The following is an 18,110-nucleotide window of genomic DNA, read 5'->3' as shown; positions in this document are numbered from 1 at the left end:
CCAGCCCCTCATGTAAGTTTTAATCATTCATGTTTAGTTCTATTTCTTTCCAGCACTTTTGCCTATTTTCTACTGGACTATTTTGTTACCATGGCTAAAGAAGTGTTTTATTTTTAAACATATATTCTGGTTACTAATTGAAAACAATTTGTGATGCAACTATTTTATTCAGCTTTTGATTTATCTTCTCTCACTTTTATATGCATTTCATTTTTGTATACACAAATACCAATTTTCTTTTAAGGTAGGGTTTCATTCTAGCTCAGGTTGACCTGGAATTCACTATGTAGTTTCAGGCTGGCCTTGAACTCACAGTGATCCTCCTACCTCTGTTTCCTGAGTGCTGGGATTAAAGGCATGTTCATGCCCAGGAGAGAAAGAAAGAGGGGGAGAAAGAGAGAGAGGGAGAGAGAGAGGGAGCGAGCATGCTCATGTCAGGGCCTCTAGCTGCTGCAAAAAACTACTGATGAATGCACCACTTTATGCATCTGACTCTACATGTGTACTGGGGAATTGAATTTGGGTTGTTAGGCTTTGCAGGCAACCTCCTTAGCTGCTGAGCTATCTCTCCAGCCTAGTATTAAATTTTAGTGCAGCCAAATTTACTACCCATTCTTCTATGGTTTGTTCTAATTTATCCTAGGAAAGAAACCCCTTCATGCTGCATCCATGACCTCACAGTGATATAACCTGCACAAAACCTATGTAATACTGGGTCCATCAGTATTCTGTCACGTATTATGGAGGAAGGGCATGAGACTCCCCCCATCCCTTCCTGAGGAGTTATAGGAAGTTTATGGTACCCGGATGAGCAGGCGCCATTTTCTGCAGTGCTATAGCCACTGGTAGAACCCATGCTTATGCAGGTAACCCTACTTAAGCTCAGTGAGCTGCACTCAAGAAAAAAAAGACATCAAACTATAAGAGGAGTTGGTTGGGAAGAAGAAGGGGTTTAGTTGAAAGAGGTGGTGGGGGGTGTCCAAGAGAAGGTAATGGGAGGGTATTATATAAAAATGCATTATATACATGTATAAAACTCTCCAATAAAAAGGAAAAAAAAAAAAAGACCATGCATGGTGGCACATACTTTTAATCCCAGCACTCAGAAGGCAGAGGTAGGAAGATCCACAGGAGGATTGATGTGAGTTCTAGGCCAGCCTGAGGCTACACAGTGAATTCCAGGTCAGCCTGTGCTAGAGTGAAGTCCTACCTCAAAAAATAGAAAAACAAGGGGATTGAGTATTTAGTTCAGTGGGGGAGCTCAAGGCCCTGGGTTTGGTTCTTAGCCCCCGAAAAACATAAAACATCCAAAAAGAAAAAAAAAAAAAAAACTTTAGGTTTGAGGTATTAAAATAGTCTTTTGCAGTTCATTTTTTTTTTTATTTTAAGCTATCTGCTCATATAGTTTTTAAATTTATGGTATATTTTTAGAACATAATTTTATGTTTATACGGTTAATCAATAAAAGTATATATCAAGCCGGGTGTGGTGGCTCACGCCTTTAATTTCAGCACTTTGGATGCAGAGGTAGGAGGATCGCTATGTGTTCGAGGCCACCCTGAGACTACATGGTGAATTCCAGGTCAGCCTGAGCTAGAGTGAGACCCTACATCAAAAAAAAAAAAAAAAAAAAAAACCACCAACAAAAGTTTATATCAAGTCATATGTCATATATCATGGCATGACTTACTGTTCTAACACCACCTACTAAACAGCACATTCACTTTGTAAAAGTTTTCTTTGAGTTCAATCGGGAGCGGGAGCGGAGAGCGGACCCCAGAGAGCCCTGAGCAGCCCCACCGCCGCCGCCGGCCTAGTTACCATCGCACCCCGGGAGGAGCCGCAGCTGCCGCAGCCGGCCCCAGTCACCTCACCGCGACCTGAGCAGCGAGGCCGAGACCCAGCCGCCGCCCGCCGCCCCCGCCCTCAGCGCCGCCGACACCAAGCCCGGCACCACGGGCAGCGGCGCAGGGAGCGGCGGCCCGGGCGGCCTCACATCTGCGGCGCCTGCCGGCGGGGACAAGAAGGTCATCGCAACGAAGGTTTTGGGAACAGTAAAATGGTTCAATGTAAGGAATGGATATGGTTTCATCAACAGGAATGACACCAAGGAAGATGTATTTGTACACCAGACTGCCATAAAGAAGAATAACCCCAGGAAGTACCTTCGCAGTGTAGGAGATGGAGAGACTGTGCAGTCTGATGCTGTGGAAGGAGAAAAGGGTGCGGAGGCAGCAAATGTTACAGGCCCTGGTGGAGTTCCAGTTCAAGGCAGTAAATATGCAGCAGACAGTAACCATTATAGACGCTGTCCACGTCGTAGGGGTCCTCCACGCAATTACCAGCAGAATTACCAGAATAGTGAGAGTGGGGAAAAGAATGAAGGATGGAGAGCGCTCCTGAAGGACAGGCCCAACAACGCCGACCCTACCGCAGGCGAAGGTTCCCACCTTACTACATGAGGAGGCCCTATGGGCGTCGACCACAGTATTCCAACCCTCCTGTACAGGGAGAAGTGATGGAGGGTGCTGACAACCAGGGTGCAGGAGAGCAAGGCAGACCAGTGAGACAGAATATGTATCGGGGTTATAGACCACGATTCCGCAGGGGTCCTCCTCGCCAAAGACAGCCCAGAGAGGATGGCAATGAAGAGGACAAGGAAAATCAAGGAGATGACACCCAAGGTCAGCAGCCACCTCAACGTCGGTACCGCCACAACTTCAGTTACCTAGGCAGACGCCCAGAGAACCCTAAACCACAAGATGGCAAAGAGACAAAAGCAGCCGATCCACCAGCTGAAAATTCGTCCGCTCCCGAGGCTGAGCAGGGCGGGGCTGAGTAAATGCCGGCTTACCATCTTTACCATCATCCGGTTTAGTCATCCAACAGGAAGAAATGAATATGAAATTCCAGCAATAAGAAATGAACAAAAGATTGGAGCTGAAGACCTTAAGTGCTTGCTTTTTGCCCATTGACCAGATAAACTAGAACTATCTGCATTGACTATGCAGCATGGGGTTTTTATTATTTTTACCTAAAGATGTCTCTTTTTGGTAATGACAAACATGTTTTTTAAAAAAGCCTGGTTTTTCTCAATATACCTTTAAAGGTTTTTAAATTGTTTCATATCTGGTCAAGTTGAGATTTTTAAGAACTTCATTTTTAATTTGTAATAAAAAGTTTACAACTTGATTTTTTCAAAAAAAAAAGTCCACAAACTGCAAGCACCTGTTAATAAAGGTCTTAAATTAAAAAAAAAAGTTTTCTTTTATTCGTGTGTGTACACGTGTGAGTCCAGGTGCATAAGTGTTATGGCACATGTGTGGAGGTCTGAAAGCAACTTCAAGTGTCGTTTCTCATTTTCAACCCAATTTGAGGCAGGGTCTTTTCAGTCTAACACTCTCCCAATGGAGCTATTTCAGCACATCAGGGTAATGTATCTAGTTTCATTGTTCACTGCTACAATTTCAAGGCCAGATAGGCTGCGGGCTTCTGGGAATTCTACTGTCTCTGTCATTCCTTTTGTCATAGGCACACTAGGATTAAACACTAGTTCTACAGAGTACCACTTTTTATGTGTTCTGGGGGTGCAAACTCAGGTACTCTGCAAGTGCTTTATCCACTGATTCACATTGCCATCTTCCTCAAAAGGGAAGTTTTAAGTACGTGTTTACTGTTACTATGTTTGCTAATAGTTGTTTTTGTAGGTACTCTTTATTATTATTTATTTATTTATGTGCAGAAAGAGACAGAGAGAAGAGAGTTAGGGAGAGAGAGAGAGAGATAATATGAGCACTCCAGGACCTCCAGCCACTGTAAATGACTCCAGATACATGTGCCACTTTGTGCATATGACTTTATGTAGGTACTAGGGAATCTAACCCCAGTTGTTAAGCTTTGTAGGCAAGCACCTTAACCTCTGAGCCATTTCTCCAGCCCTAGATACTCTTTTGTGTGTATACTCAGGAAAAGAAATTTTGTTAATTAAAAACAAAATCAATGCTAAATCCCTGGCATGGATGAGGAGGAAAAAGAGTGTTAAAATAGATTCAACTTAGTTTTCTAAAATTTCAATTGTTATTGTATCTTTCAGTTATGTTTGCATTGCTGATAGAAATCACTCGACTAAGAGCAGCTTTTGGGAAAAAAAGAGGTTTATTTTGGCTTACAGACTTGAGGGGGAAGCTCCATGATGGCAGGGAAAATGATGGCATGAGCAGAGAGAGGGTGGACATCACCCCCTGGCCAACATCAGGTGAACAATAGTAACAGGAGATTGTGCCAAACATTGGCAAGGAGCACTGCCTAGAATGCCCATAAACCCACTCCTTACAATACACTGCCTCCAGGAGGCATTAATTCCCAAATCTCCATCAGCTGAGCACCTAGCATGCAGAACCTAAGTTTATGGGGGACACCTGAATCAAGTATTGCATTTAAAAAAAATTTCTAAGTGTTCTATGTTTTTCTCCATTACTTCTCTTTCCTTTTCTACTGTAATTTCCTCTTATCTCCTTCCTCCTTCTTTTAAAGAATATATTTTTGATTTATTTTCAATCAAAGAGAGATAGACAGAAGGGAGGTAGAGATAGAAAGTGAGAGAGAATGGGTGCACTAGGGCCTCCAGACACTGAAAGTGAACTCCAGATGCATGCCTCACTTTTTGCATCTGGCTTTATGTAGGTACTGGGAAATCAAACCTGGATCATTAGGCTTTGCAAGCAAGTTTGTTAACCTCTGAGCCATCTCTGTGGCTCTCTCTTTTCATTTTTATGCTTTATCTTTATTGTTAAGTAAATAAGACATTCAGAATTAAGTCAAATAATACAATATTGTATCCCTGGATATTTTAGCAACCTGTTATCATTCAACACACACAAACACACAACACACACACACATACATATACATAATATATAAAATCTTACATTAGAAAATATTTATTTTAATTTTATATATTAGAAGTGAGAATGGTAGTTAGCACCAGGAATATTGGAATAAAACTAGAATGAGACCATTAGAGAGAAGAAGAAAGGAGAATAGAGAAGAGGAATTATCTGGAAAGTTAGGGGGCAGAATATTGGTAGTTGGAGGGGCTTAGAGTGGTAGGAGGTAGGAGGTTGCGGTGGGGGAATTACAAAAAAGTTAAGACAACATGAATCAGTTCCATAGAAACCCTCATTCTGACTAGCATTCTACAAAATATAGCCACCAAGAGATGAAGGGGGTGCGAAGTTTGGACAGAAGGTAGATAAAGCTTTACCTAAAATCCATGGACTCTGTCTGGTAATTCCCAGGCCCATAGTTGGGTTGCCTTCCACAATGAACTGTTGGCCATTGAGACCCATTAGGTCCCCAAAACAATGTAGGCCATTGCCAAACACTTGATTACCTGCCAGAACTAAAAGGTAAGACCTTATTGCTGAAGATACTACAGGCTGTAGTCACAGGACATCAGAATACCCTGCTGGAACCAACAGGAAAACTAGCTTCCTCCTGATTAGTCCTCGTAGTGCTGGAGAGCCTATGGGAGAAGCTGGAAGAAAATGGTTACCAACAGCAAAAATAAGCAGGTGACACTGAAGACTATGAAATCAGCTAACCAGACAAGAAGTACACACTTGTGCAACAGCGACACACAGATCTGTGGATAACCAACTGTTTTCTGATTGGACTTGACTCCCTTTTAATGGGAGAGAACTCTTACCCGGTACTGGAAACCAAGTCAAAAATCCTATAGCCATGAAACTCATGGGACTTCAGAAAGACTCCCCCACTGCTCTCTGGAGAAGGAGAGTGGGCTTGTACACCAAAAATCCCTAAAATAATTTTGCATACCCACCTTAACCCAAACTGCTCTCATTGTTGGAGAATCTGCTTTTTTTTACAGATGGCAGAGAAAATGGAGGATAGCCAAGATCCATCAATAAGACAAGAAGATAGCTAACTACCCACCATGAAACTTGCCACCTCCTCCTTCTTTCTTTTAAATTTACTTGTATATTTTTAGAATCTTTTCATTTTCCACTTATACTTCCAGGGACTTAAAAAATATATTAAAATATTTAAAATTTATTCTTTGATTTATAATATCTGAAGTCTTTCCTAGCTGCTTTCCATTTTAGTACCTCACTTGAGGTAATTTCCTTTCTTGTGCATTTTATGTTTCATTGATTAGTTCATAAATTTTTGTAATTTTGTCTGAGTTTTTTTGAGTCATGTAATGACAACTTCTATTTACAGTGACTATGTACACTTGCTATACCAAACATGGGGCATGAGTAATGGATTGTGGGATGGGAGGAAGAGCTACTAACAGAAACACCATCAATTTTCTTGCTTGTGGTTTTGGGATAGCCTCTAGTGGTATTAAATTGAGCTACAAGTTCAGGTGAGGACCAGCTTGAGGATATAAATTCCAAGGGGAATTTTTGTTTATCTCCACCTAGTGTCATGTTTCATAAGAAGTATTTGTCCTTGCTGTGTCTTGAATTATTTTTTCTAGTTCACATATACCTTGAAGGTTTATACCTTCATGGGTCCTGATTTATCAAAACATGTCTTATTACATCTTCCCTCCAGGGTTTATCTTCTCTCATGTGTGAATATAGAAGCTCAGATTCAAACTCAGCTTACATCTCTGGACTCCCACTATCAATGTTGAGTAATCATTGTTATTAACACATCAATGTATTTAAAAATAGCTCTACTAGGGCTAGAGAGATAAGTTAGTGGTTAAGCCACTTGCCTACAAAGCCAAAGGACCCAGGTTTCATTCCCCAGGACCCACATAAGCCAAATGGACAAGGTAGAATATGTATCTGGAGTTTTTTGCAGTGGCTGGGTACCCTGGTGTGTTCTCCTTCTCCCTCTCTCTCTCTTCTCACTCGAATAAATAATTTAAAAGTAGCTGTATTGTTTCCGTTATTTTCAGTGGGAGAGTTGGTCATGGTACCAAGTGTGTCATATTATTGGAAAATGGAGGTTTTAGAGTCTTTGAGAGGTTCTGTAAAGTGAGGACTAGGTGAGGACAGGTATGAGCTAAATAAAATGATTTGCTTCTAAAATAAATTTTGCCATCTGAAAAGAGAAGCTTCTCTAATAAGAAGTGAGAGTAGCATTAATATATGAGTATGAACATTAGTGTAGTACTTTCAGGGCAATTTGGTGAGAGTAATATATGCATTTATCCAGACAAGAACAGGCTTTATAACCCTAAGACTCATGACCTCCTCTGCCATAGGCTTTTGATTAGGTTTTCAGTACCAGGCATGTATTTCCTCCTATAGAGTGAGCAGACATGCCACTATTGCACTCATTCAGTCATTTGGCCTGTCTCGCCAAACTTGAGGCTTCCAGTGTTCACTGTTGTCACTGCTGATGTATGTTGTCTCCCATAAGGCTGCATGCAGTGCATCTTTTTCCTGCTTTCAGTTGAGTGGGCTACAGGGAGAAGGTTTTGTTGCTCAGCACCAGCTTGATTTCTATAATGTTTTGGAGGCAACAGGGACCTCCCTGGCCAACAATTCACTGGAAAGTATCCCATCCCTGGTGCTGAAAATTTTCTAATAACTATCTATGGCTTCTGGATGTGCCATTATTCAAGAAAGTAGATTTCCATGTATCTTCTTCAGAAAGTCTTGAATTTTGATTGACCCTACCCCCCCATCCTTGTTTTATACAATCTCTTCCCTTGATCTCATTTAGGCCTTTCCCCTCCCTGTAATCTGTTCTTCTACTTACATATATACAATACCATTCCCTTAAGACCTTCTTTCTCCTCCTTCACTTATAGCCTTTTTCTTTGTTCTTTTTTTTAATTTTTTGTTTATTTCTATTTATTTCAGAGTGACAGACACAGAGAAGGAAGGAGGGAGAGAGAGAGAGAGGGAGAGAATGGGTGCACCAGGGCTTCCAGCCACTGCAAATGAACTCCAGATGTGTGCACCCCCTTGTGCATCTGGCTAACGTGGGTCCTGGGGAATCGAGCCTCGAACCTGGGTCCTTAGGCTTCATAGGCAAGTGCTTAACTGCTAAGCCATCTCTCCAGCCCCCTTATAGCTTTTTTCTAGTTTATGGGCCTCTGCTACTGACTTTTGGTTCCAGCTCACACACAAGTCTATACATTTGTAGCTAGGATCCACATATGAGAGAGAACATGAGATGTTTGGCTTTCTGGGCCTGAGTTACCTCACTTAGAATAATATTTTCTAGATCTATCCACTTCCCTAAAAATTTCATTTTTATTTGCTGCTGAATAGAAGTCCATTATGTAGATGTATCACATCTTTATTATCTATTCATCTGTGGATGAACATCTAGGCTGGTTCCATTTCCTAGCTATTGTGAATAGAGCAGCAATAAACATGGTTGTGCAAGTATCTCTAAGGCAGTGAGAACAGTCATTAGGACATATACTCTATTTTTAGCTGTCTCAAGAACCTCCACACTGATTTCCACAATGGCTATACCACATTACATTTCAACCAACAGTATAGAAGGGTTCCCCTTTCACTGTATCCACACCAACATTTATTGTCATTTGTTTCCTTGATGGTAGTCATTATGACAGGGGAGAGATGCAATCTCAAGGTAGTTTTAATTTGCATTGCCCTAATGGCTAAGAATGTAGAACACTTTTTTAGATGTTTATATGACCTCCATATTTTTTCCAATGAGAACTCACTATTTAGTTCCATAGCCCATTTTTTAATTGGGTTGTTTGATTTTTTGTTGTTTTGTTTTTTGAGTTCTTTGTATATTCTGGATGTTAATCCTCTGTGAGATGTGTAGCTGGCAACGATTTTCTCCCATTTTGTAGGTTGTCTCTTTGCTGTATTCACAGTGTCCTTTGCTGTACAAAAGCTTTGTAATTTCATGAGATCACAGTGGTTGATTAGTGGTTTCAAAGCAATTGTTATATTCAGAAAGTCATTACCTATGCTAATATGTTGAAGGGTTTCCCCTACATTTTCCTTTAGCAATTTTGGAGTTTCAGGTCTTATTTTTGTGGCTGAAAATTGTTTTGGCTATTTGAGGTTTAGTGTGCTTCCAAATGAATTTTAGGAGTTTTTCCATCTCTGTGAAGAATGCCATTGGAATTTTAATGGGAATTGCATTAAATTTGTAGATTTCTTTTGGTAAGATTGACACTTTCACAATATTGATTCTCCCAATCCAAAACATGGGATGTCTTTCTCGTTCCTTGTGTCTTTTGCAACTTCTCACTTGAGTGTTTTAAAGTTCTCGTTGTAGAGTTCCTTACCTTCCTTGGTTAAGTTAATTCCAAGGTACTTTATTTTATTTTATTTTTTTGAGGCAATTGTGAATGGGAGAGATTCCCTGATTTCATCCTTTGCATGTTTGTTGTTAGTATATAGGAAAGCTACTGACTTCTGTGTATTTATTTTGTATCCTGCTATGTTGCTAAAAGTGCTTATCAGCTCTAACAGTTTTCTGGTAGAGTTTTTAGGATCTTTTATGTATAGAGTTATATCATCTGCAAATAATAGGTTTAAAATCATATCCTGCTACCTTCTTCTATGAATAAGATTCAAGGCTTAGTTGTGCCTCTAAGAACACAATATTTAGGAAGTATTTCTTCTCATATTAAAGAGAGCAGAGGTGGTTCTTGCTCAAATAGCTTAATTTGGTTTATCTTATTTGTTAGGCTATGATATTTATTTAATAGGACATCTCTATAAGTCTCTTGACTTCCTTATATTGTTACTAAATGATAAAAATCATTTCATGCCAATCAGGACTCTGGTATTAAAATTCAAGGTCAACTTCTTAAATGCCAAGGATCAGAGAGTTATCAAAGGAACATTCATAGGCATGTTATAAGTGACTAATGTAGTTTTTATTTCCAAAATGAGATGACAAATGAGATGGTGTCTTTCTTCACTCTATTACCAGGACCTCATTAGGATTTGCTGAACATGTGGGGAAGTGATACAGCTGAGGTTTTCTCAGGCAAAATACATTAGCATTACAAATGAAACCTGGTCTGAATCTATCACAAGGAGCATTTTCTTTCAGAGGCATAATAGGAATTACATTACCAGCACCATTATTAAACTTTATTGAATAATTCTGTATTTTAGAATAAGAGAGTGACCTTTTGTATCTCCCAAATGCATAATAGTATTATAGATTTATTGAAAATATTACTAATTGAGACAAGGCAGTAGTAGCACTATCTTTACAAAAAGAAAATTTTGTATTCAGTTCAAAACATAAAGTTTTTTAAACAACATGTTTTCTGATATTATATTTAAATATACTTTCTTTATTTATTTTTAATTAAATAGCTTACTTTCAGTTTCAGGTTGTGGCTGGAGAGTGGAGAACAGAAGAATCCTATAGCAAATTTTGAATTTTATACTGCTTTGAAATATGGACACAGTTACCCTCAGCAATGAACATAAGTATGATTTCTCTTTAGCAGCAAGGGTTGCATATTTTTCACAGTGTAGCCTGCTTGAAGTATGGGTGTTTATCCTAAAGCAATGTCAAAGGAAACATGCACCAGATTCCAGACTTCTTAGAGATCATTACCTGTGTGAGTGATCATAACATTGGTAGTATTCAGAGGTTTGAATTTTAACTGAAGGTTTCATCCTCAATGAACTGGAAGGAAAGACTAGTTCATATGAAGAAAGGCTTTTTAATCATACTTTCATTTATTCATTCATTTGATAGAGAAAGAGGGGGGAGAGAGAGAGAGACAGAGAGATGGAGAGAATGGGCACTCCGGGGCCTCCAGCCACTGCAAACGAACTCCAGATGCATGTACCCCCTTGTGCAACTGGCTTACATGGGTTCTGGGGAATCAAACCTGGGTCCTTTGGCTTTGCAGGAAAATGCCTTAACTGCTAAGCCATCCCTCCAGCCCAAAAGAAAGGCTTTTAAATACCAAACAATGACGTCAAACATGCTAGAAAATTGATAAATACATTGACTCTACTTTAGCATTGCGAATCAATGACAGACTGCATGACAGATTGGTGAGCATGAAGGATTTTTATTCAGGGGCCAAATGTGTATCTGAGAAAAAAACTTGTGGTATAAATCACACTGAAGTTAGTTTATGTGGATTAGTAATTTGACTAAGAAAAGTCAAAGTATTAAAGTAAATAAGAAATGCAAACAAAATCCTACATTTGTACTATTAATATAGATGCCCAACATGTCAAGATCACAAGCCTGGATTATAAAATCAACATGTTGTCTAGGTGAAATCTACTTAGAAGACAAAGTTGAGCAGGAAGTCTCTGAAGCTTAAAATAGACACTGATGATGCAGAAAGTGATACTGATAGTTACATAAACACAGTATTTCAAGTATAAAAATAAATGTAAGTCTGACTTTGTGCTTTTTCAAATAGAATACTTAGAACAAATGATATTCTTTTATGATAGCTACTAGATATAAGTTGGGATGACAAATCCATATTTCAGTAGGATACTTCACAAACTCATCATGTACTTGTAGAGAGATGGAGAAATGTGGACTGGATGAGAGTGAATTAGAAAAATTGAATGACTGTGCTGATACTGTCAGATGAATGAGTTGATGACATCTAGACAATTTTTTTTTTTTTTTTTGGCTTCTGGGTTACTTTTTCCTAGGCTGCTTTCTACATAGTGTAATTTGTTGGTAACTTAAACACACAGAAGTCTTGCTTAGGAGATTTTCAGTTGAAAAAGGTAGGAGAGATAAAAATATCAAAAGTGATTACTCAGTATCTGAAAAATTTTAACAAGACAGAACAATACTTCTCATATGGCATGACTAGTATGGCAAGAGATAAATATACTACCTTGAACCTGGCAAGGAAAGTTGTAAAGCTAGTTCTTGTTTTTTTTCTGTAATTTTTAAAATTTATTTGAGAGAGACAGACAGAGAAAGAGGCAGATAGAGAGAGAGAGAATCCTTAGGGTTCATAGACAATAGCTTAACTGCTAAGCCATCTCTCCAGCCCTTAAAGCTAATTCTTAATGTTTTACTATTTTTGTTTTGTTTTTGTTTTTCAAGGTAGGCTCTCACTTTGGTTCAGGCTGACCTGGAATTCACTATGTAGTCTCAGAGTGGCCTCGAACTCTCAGCAATCCTCCTACCTCTGCCTCCCGAGTGCTAGGATTAAAGACATGCGCCACCATGCCTGGCTTTGTTTAACTACTTTGGTATACTTTTGTATGCCTCAGTTTTCCTGTATATAAAACAGGGGTAATAATTTTTCCTATTCAGGCCTTGGCAAAGTGCTCACATAAAGGGCTTATTAGATGCTGGTTATGACTTCCTGAAATACCAAGATTGGATCGAAGTTCTGCCTTGGTTTTGTTTTTATTATTTTTTGTTTATTTTTATTTATTTATTTGAGAGTGACAGAGAGAAAGAGGCAGAGAGAGGGAGAGAGAGAATGAGCATGCCCAGGCCACCAGCCACTACAAACAAACTCCAGATGCATGCACCCCCTTGTGTATCTAGCTAAAGTGGGTCTTAGGGAATTGAGCCTTGATCCTGGGTCCTTAGGCTTCACAGGCAAGCATTTAACTGCTAAGCCACCTCTCCAGCCGTGCCGTGGGTTTTTTGACTTTGTGTTATGTGCCTATTCTTTTTTAGCTTTATTTTTTCACTCTAAGATGGGAGTGATAATAGTACCTTTCATAGGTGGGTGACAGGAGAATTAAATGACATAATGAATGTTAATTTCTTTTCTCACCTCCTGAGCATTTAATGGGTGCTCTATCAATTATGTTGAACATAAGTGTAATGTCCAGAAACTCTACCTTGGTATTAAACTGCAAAGATAGATCTAGAACTTTATACTTTATACTTTACTATTTTACACATTAGCTATTTACATATGCTGGTCTGTCAGTTTAGATGCAAGTTTTAAGAGCAATAAAGTATATATAAAAGGAAATCATGGAAGAATAATGCTTAGCCCAGAGAAGAGAAGATTATAAGGGATGGGGATTAAGCTATCAAAAATGTCATCATTGGTACATTATATTCTCATAATCATTTGATTCTATGAGTTTTTAAAATTTCCTTATTGATTTCTTCATTGACCCATTCATCATTTAGTAGTGTCTGGTTTAGTTTCCATGATTTTGTATATGTGCTATAGCTTTTCTTGCTGTTAATTTATACATTGAGAGGGGGTTATTGAAGTCACTGACTACAATTGTGTTCGGTAGTATCTGTGACCCTAAGTCAAATAGTCTTTGATGAAATTGGGAGCACCCATGTTAGGTGCATATATGTTTAGAATTGTAATATTCTCCTGTTGGAGTGTTCTTTAATTGATATAAAGTAACCTTCTTTATCTTCCCTAACTGTTGGTTTGAAATCTACTCTGTTAAATATTAGAATAGCAACTCCTGCTTTTTTTGTTTTCTAGGCCCATTTGCTTGAAATACCATTTTCCACCCTTTCACCCTAAGATAGTGTCCATCTTTTATGAAAAGGTGAATTTCTTAGAGGAAACAAATAGTAGGATCCTGTTTTTTAACCCAGTCTCCAAGCCTGTGTCTTTTGGTTAGGGCATTGAGGGCATTGATACTAAGAGTTATTATGGAAAGGTGTGCATTTATTCTTGCCATACTTGTTGTTTTGTAGTTCTTCCCATTTTCAATTTACTCTCTTATATTAGCTATTATTTGAGTATTTTTTTTTCCTGTTTCCTTATGTGTAATGTGCTTTTCTTTCTCATCAGCATGAAGAATCTGTTCAAGAATTTTCTGTAGATCTTGTTTGGTTATCATATATCCCCTCAGCCTATTTTTGTTGTTGAATGTCCTTATTTATACATCAATTTGGATGGGTAGCTTAGCTGGATAAAGTAATTTTGGTTGACAGTTGCTATCTTTCAGAACTTGGAATCCATCATTCCAAGCCCTTATGGCTTTTAAAGTTTGTGTTGAGTAATGTGCTGTTATCTTGATGGGCTTGCCTTTATATGTGACTTGATTTTTCTTTTTAACTGCTTTCAATATATATTCTTTGGTTTGTGTGTTTTGTAGTTTAATTTTAATATGATGGTGAGAGGTTCTTTCCTGATTTTGTTTGGCATTCTAAAGACTTCCTGTATCTGCATCACCTTTCTATATTTGGGAAAACTTTTCTTCTAGATTTTGTTGAAAATACTTATTATGCCTTTGAAGTGAAACTCTTTTCCTTCTACTATGCCCTGAATTCTGATGATTGATCTCTTCATAGTGTCCCAAATGTCTTGAAATTCCCATCCATGCCTTCCTATTGCTTTGTCTTTCTCTTTATTGTACTGTTTTAGATCTGCACTTGGCCTTCTACTTTAGATATCCTGTCCTCGCCTTGACTCATTTTACTGATAACACTTTCTACAGTTTTCTATTTGACTTATTCTGCTTTTTTTCCCAGTGTTTTTGACTGTTTTTTTCATTATTTCCATTTCTTCCTGATGTGTTGTATTGACCTCCTTATTTCATTGAGTTCGTTTTCTGTGTTATCTTGGGATTCCTTCAGTAGTTTGTATTCTTCTTTGATTTATTTGAGCATAGACATAATCAATGTTTTTTGAAATCTTTGTCAGGCATTTAATCTAAAACAGTCTCACTGGTGGTCATTTTTGGTGAATTTATAATTTTTGGTGGAGTTGTATTGTCTTGATATTTGTGTTTCTTGTATTATAATGTAGAGATTTTGCATCTTGAGTTAATTTGATGCTTGGGGTTTCTAATTATCTTCAGTGTGCTTATCCATGCAAATCCAACTTTATATCATATCTTCAGGCAGGGTAGGAGTTTATGGTGTCAGGTGTCACTCTTATAGTCCAAGAATAACAGCACAAATGACCCTAGGTGTTGAGTCCACTTGCTATGCAATTATTCTAGTAGGCTGGGTGGAGCAAATTACTGGCAAATTCTAAAATTCAACATAGCAATATACACATTCAATCAAAACCAGCACAGAATATTTAGGTAAAAAGTGGGGATTAAAAGAAACAGGTTATCTAATAAAGCCAAAGTCACTAAGAGTTTATGTTGCCTCCACCCTTAATTCTATCAACTGGGAGGCCAAGATTTCTGGTCTGAAATGGGTTCGAGGTCAGCCTTGGGCTCAGTGAGACCCTGCCCCAACAATGACAGAATAAAAAGACAAGGGCACTATAAATCTGGAGATGTCAAAGGCAATAGTCAACATCAAAATACAGCTTATTTGAGAATGGTAAAGCTGGCCAAGAATATATCAATCAGATTTAACACATAACTGAAGAGCCAACCTGACTCCATTTTAATAGGAAGAGTCATTTTGATATAATGACTAGGTTAAATTTTGTTTCTTTAAGTTTCTATGTCTGAGTTGGGGCCACAAACTGTTCCCTGGTTACTGTTCCCAGGACCGTGTATTCATAACATTCCAGGAAGTAGTTTAATTGTAATGGCTGGTTGGTTTCTGTCACCACACTTGCTTACCTCCAATAACCCCCTACCCTGTGATTTTTTATGGTTTTGCCCCATAAAAGGAGCCTGAGAAAGTGATGCAGGGTTGCTCTCTGGACCTCTGTCTGAGGGAGGCAGCTGCCAATCCAACTTGATTGTACATAATTAAATGTATACTTTAATTTGGCCATAATTTTTGGTCAGTGGTCTTTATTCTCATGAATTCTGGGTTAACATAATAAAGGCTCCAATAAGATGGAGACTCCAAACCAAATTCTGAAGGCAGACCTTCACTCTGGGACTTCAAGACCAGAATGCTGCCTAAGGAGGTGCACACCTTGAAATGTTCCAAGGCTTTGAGTCGTGCCTCTTAGGGACTATCAGAATGAACTGCTGCACTAAAAGGAACTAGCAGCACCTGTCTGTGGAGGCCTCCAATGGTAAGTCATAGTAGGGTTTCCTTCTATGACATCTGGTATTGGTTCTGGTGGGTTCCCTTCTGGAGATAGAGAGGTGTCTGATGAGGCACATTCACACTCCTGTTCAGGGCAATTTCAAAGTTATTGCACTGTCTATTTGGCTCTGGACAACTGCAAGGCTCATATTCTACACTTGGTCTACTTGGTCTTGCATTTTAGGCCATAGCAAAACATTGCATTGCCTACTTGGTTCTGGTTTTTGGGCCACATATCATTCGATTGTTGCCTGTCCTTTATTCATCTTTCATTTGTTCTTTTATTTCTTGTCTTTCTGCTTAGTGTTTGTTTTGTCCTTTTGTGCTAAACATTTTTGGATCCTGCTATAAACTGGATATCAAGTCACAGTTGTCCTTGGGTGACCTGGACACCTTGACCACCCCAGGTAAATTGAAAATTGGAAATAAAAAAATGGAACTTAGACTAATCAAATTTTGACTTGGAAAATCTTGAATATGAAATCTGCATTTATACTTGAAGTTGTTTCAAGGTTGAGTTTTGGTCTCTGGAGTTATATATAAAATATGAAGTTAAAATGGGAATGCATAGCCTCTGAATGAATGAATGTGTGAATGGGAAATGTATCTGAAATGTGTATGAAAAGTACACTTGGAATGAATGTATGTATGCATGAGAACATGTGTGACTCACAGCCCCAAAACTTCAGAATGATAAGGCTTTGCCTTTGTCTGTTCTGCAGCACCAACATAATTGAAAAGCCATTGTGGGAAATGTCCTCCACCAAGCCCACTGTCCTAGACTGTATGGCAATCTTTTACTGTTGAGTGACTCCCAGAAGGAACACTGAAAATAATTAAAGTCATAGGCAGAAATAAAAAAAAAATGCAAGATTCTCCTATTCTTAAAAAGTTATAAAATGACAGGGTCAGAAAGCTGCCTTGTATGAGGGAAATCCAAAACTATCCCTGGAATTTTAAGAAGGAAAAAAAAGGGGGGGTTATGCTGTCCCATTTTGTTCCCCAGGGGCAAAAAGTAGAACAAAAGTATTTAAGTTCTGGGTCAATCCCAGGCAGATGTTAAAACCTGGGGAAAACTGTCTTGCTCTTACATGCTGTGGCTGAAGCAGTTCTCCATAACAAAGATCAAAGCACAGGACTACACATGAACAGGCACTTAGTGCTTTTCTCTGAAGGGCTTGATCTGCAGATGGCCAGGTGGCCCTGGGAATAAGAGGAGGAGCCTAACACACAAGGCTCACTGTGGGAGAGAAAGACAAGACACAGACCTTTCTGGAGCTTATACTGTCCCTAGAGAATCGCTGGTGGCTCTGAATTTCTCTCCATGCAAAGCCAAAGGTATTGCAGGCACAAGGAATCTCAGATCCTGACCCCAGCATTGATGATGGGTGTGACCCAAATTGCTACAAATAGACGCAGACTTCTTATAAAAATTTTTCAACCATTTTTAAGTTTACTTTATCTCTCTATGCTTCTATGGGACTACTAATAGACAACAGCCTCAAGATTAAAATTTAAATTTAGAAGTACTCAATAATGAGTTTGTCAAAAAATTTCTAAAATTTCTAATCATGTTCAAATCTGCTTTCATATTTAAAAAAAATTTTTTTTTAGGTTATTTATTTATTTGAGAGCGACAGACAGAGAAAGAAGCAGAGAGGGAGAGAATGGGCACGCCAGGGCTTTCAGCCACTACAGACGAATTCCAGATGTGTGTGCCCCCTTGTGCATCTGGCTAACGTGGGTCCTGGGGGAATCAAGCCTCAAACTGGGGTCCTTAGGCTTCATAGGCAAGCACTTATCTGTTATGCCATCTCTCTAGCCCTCTGCTTTCATATTTATTCTGGATAAATAATATAAATCCAATCTGATCTACTCTTTTATAATGAGCTAATTCAAAAAGTCTTTTGAGAAACAAAACTTAAATGATCATATAAAAGTCTTATGGTAAAGATAATAAAAGATTTTGTTGGTAGTTATGAGATGAACTGACTAAAGGAAATAAACCGGAGAGAAAACTTTAAATGTTGGATATTAAATGTTTGATGAAAACGATTATTACAGAGACGTTACATTGATTATGAAATAAACGTATGTAAATGAAGATATGAGTGTATTAGTCAGGATTCTCAAGAGGAACAGAACTGCTAGAATATTCGTTAGCAGTGGCTGGAAGCCCTGGTGTGCCCATTCTCTCTCCCTCTCTCTATCTGCCTCTTTCTCTG

At 38.7% G+C, this 18,110-nt stretch overlaps 1 pseudogene; it reads left to right on the top strand.

Moving 5' to 3' along the window:
- The window catches only part of LOC123463961, a 28,681-nt pseudogene extending 25,595 nt beyond the window's left edge, over positions 1-3,086 (top strand).
- Positions 3,087-18,110: the final 15,024 nt, after the last annotated feature.

This window comes from Jaculus jaculus, chromosome 10 (genome assembly GCF_020740685.1).
Source record: "Jaculus jaculus isolate mJacJac1 chromosome 10, mJacJac1.mat.Y.cur, whole genome shotgun sequence".
NCBI lineage: Eukaryota > Metazoa > Chordata > Mammalia > Rodentia > Dipodidae > Jaculus > Jaculus jaculus.
The sequence above is the reverse complement of the archived record's forward strand: the minus strand, read 5'-3'. Positions and strand labels throughout refer to the sequence as shown.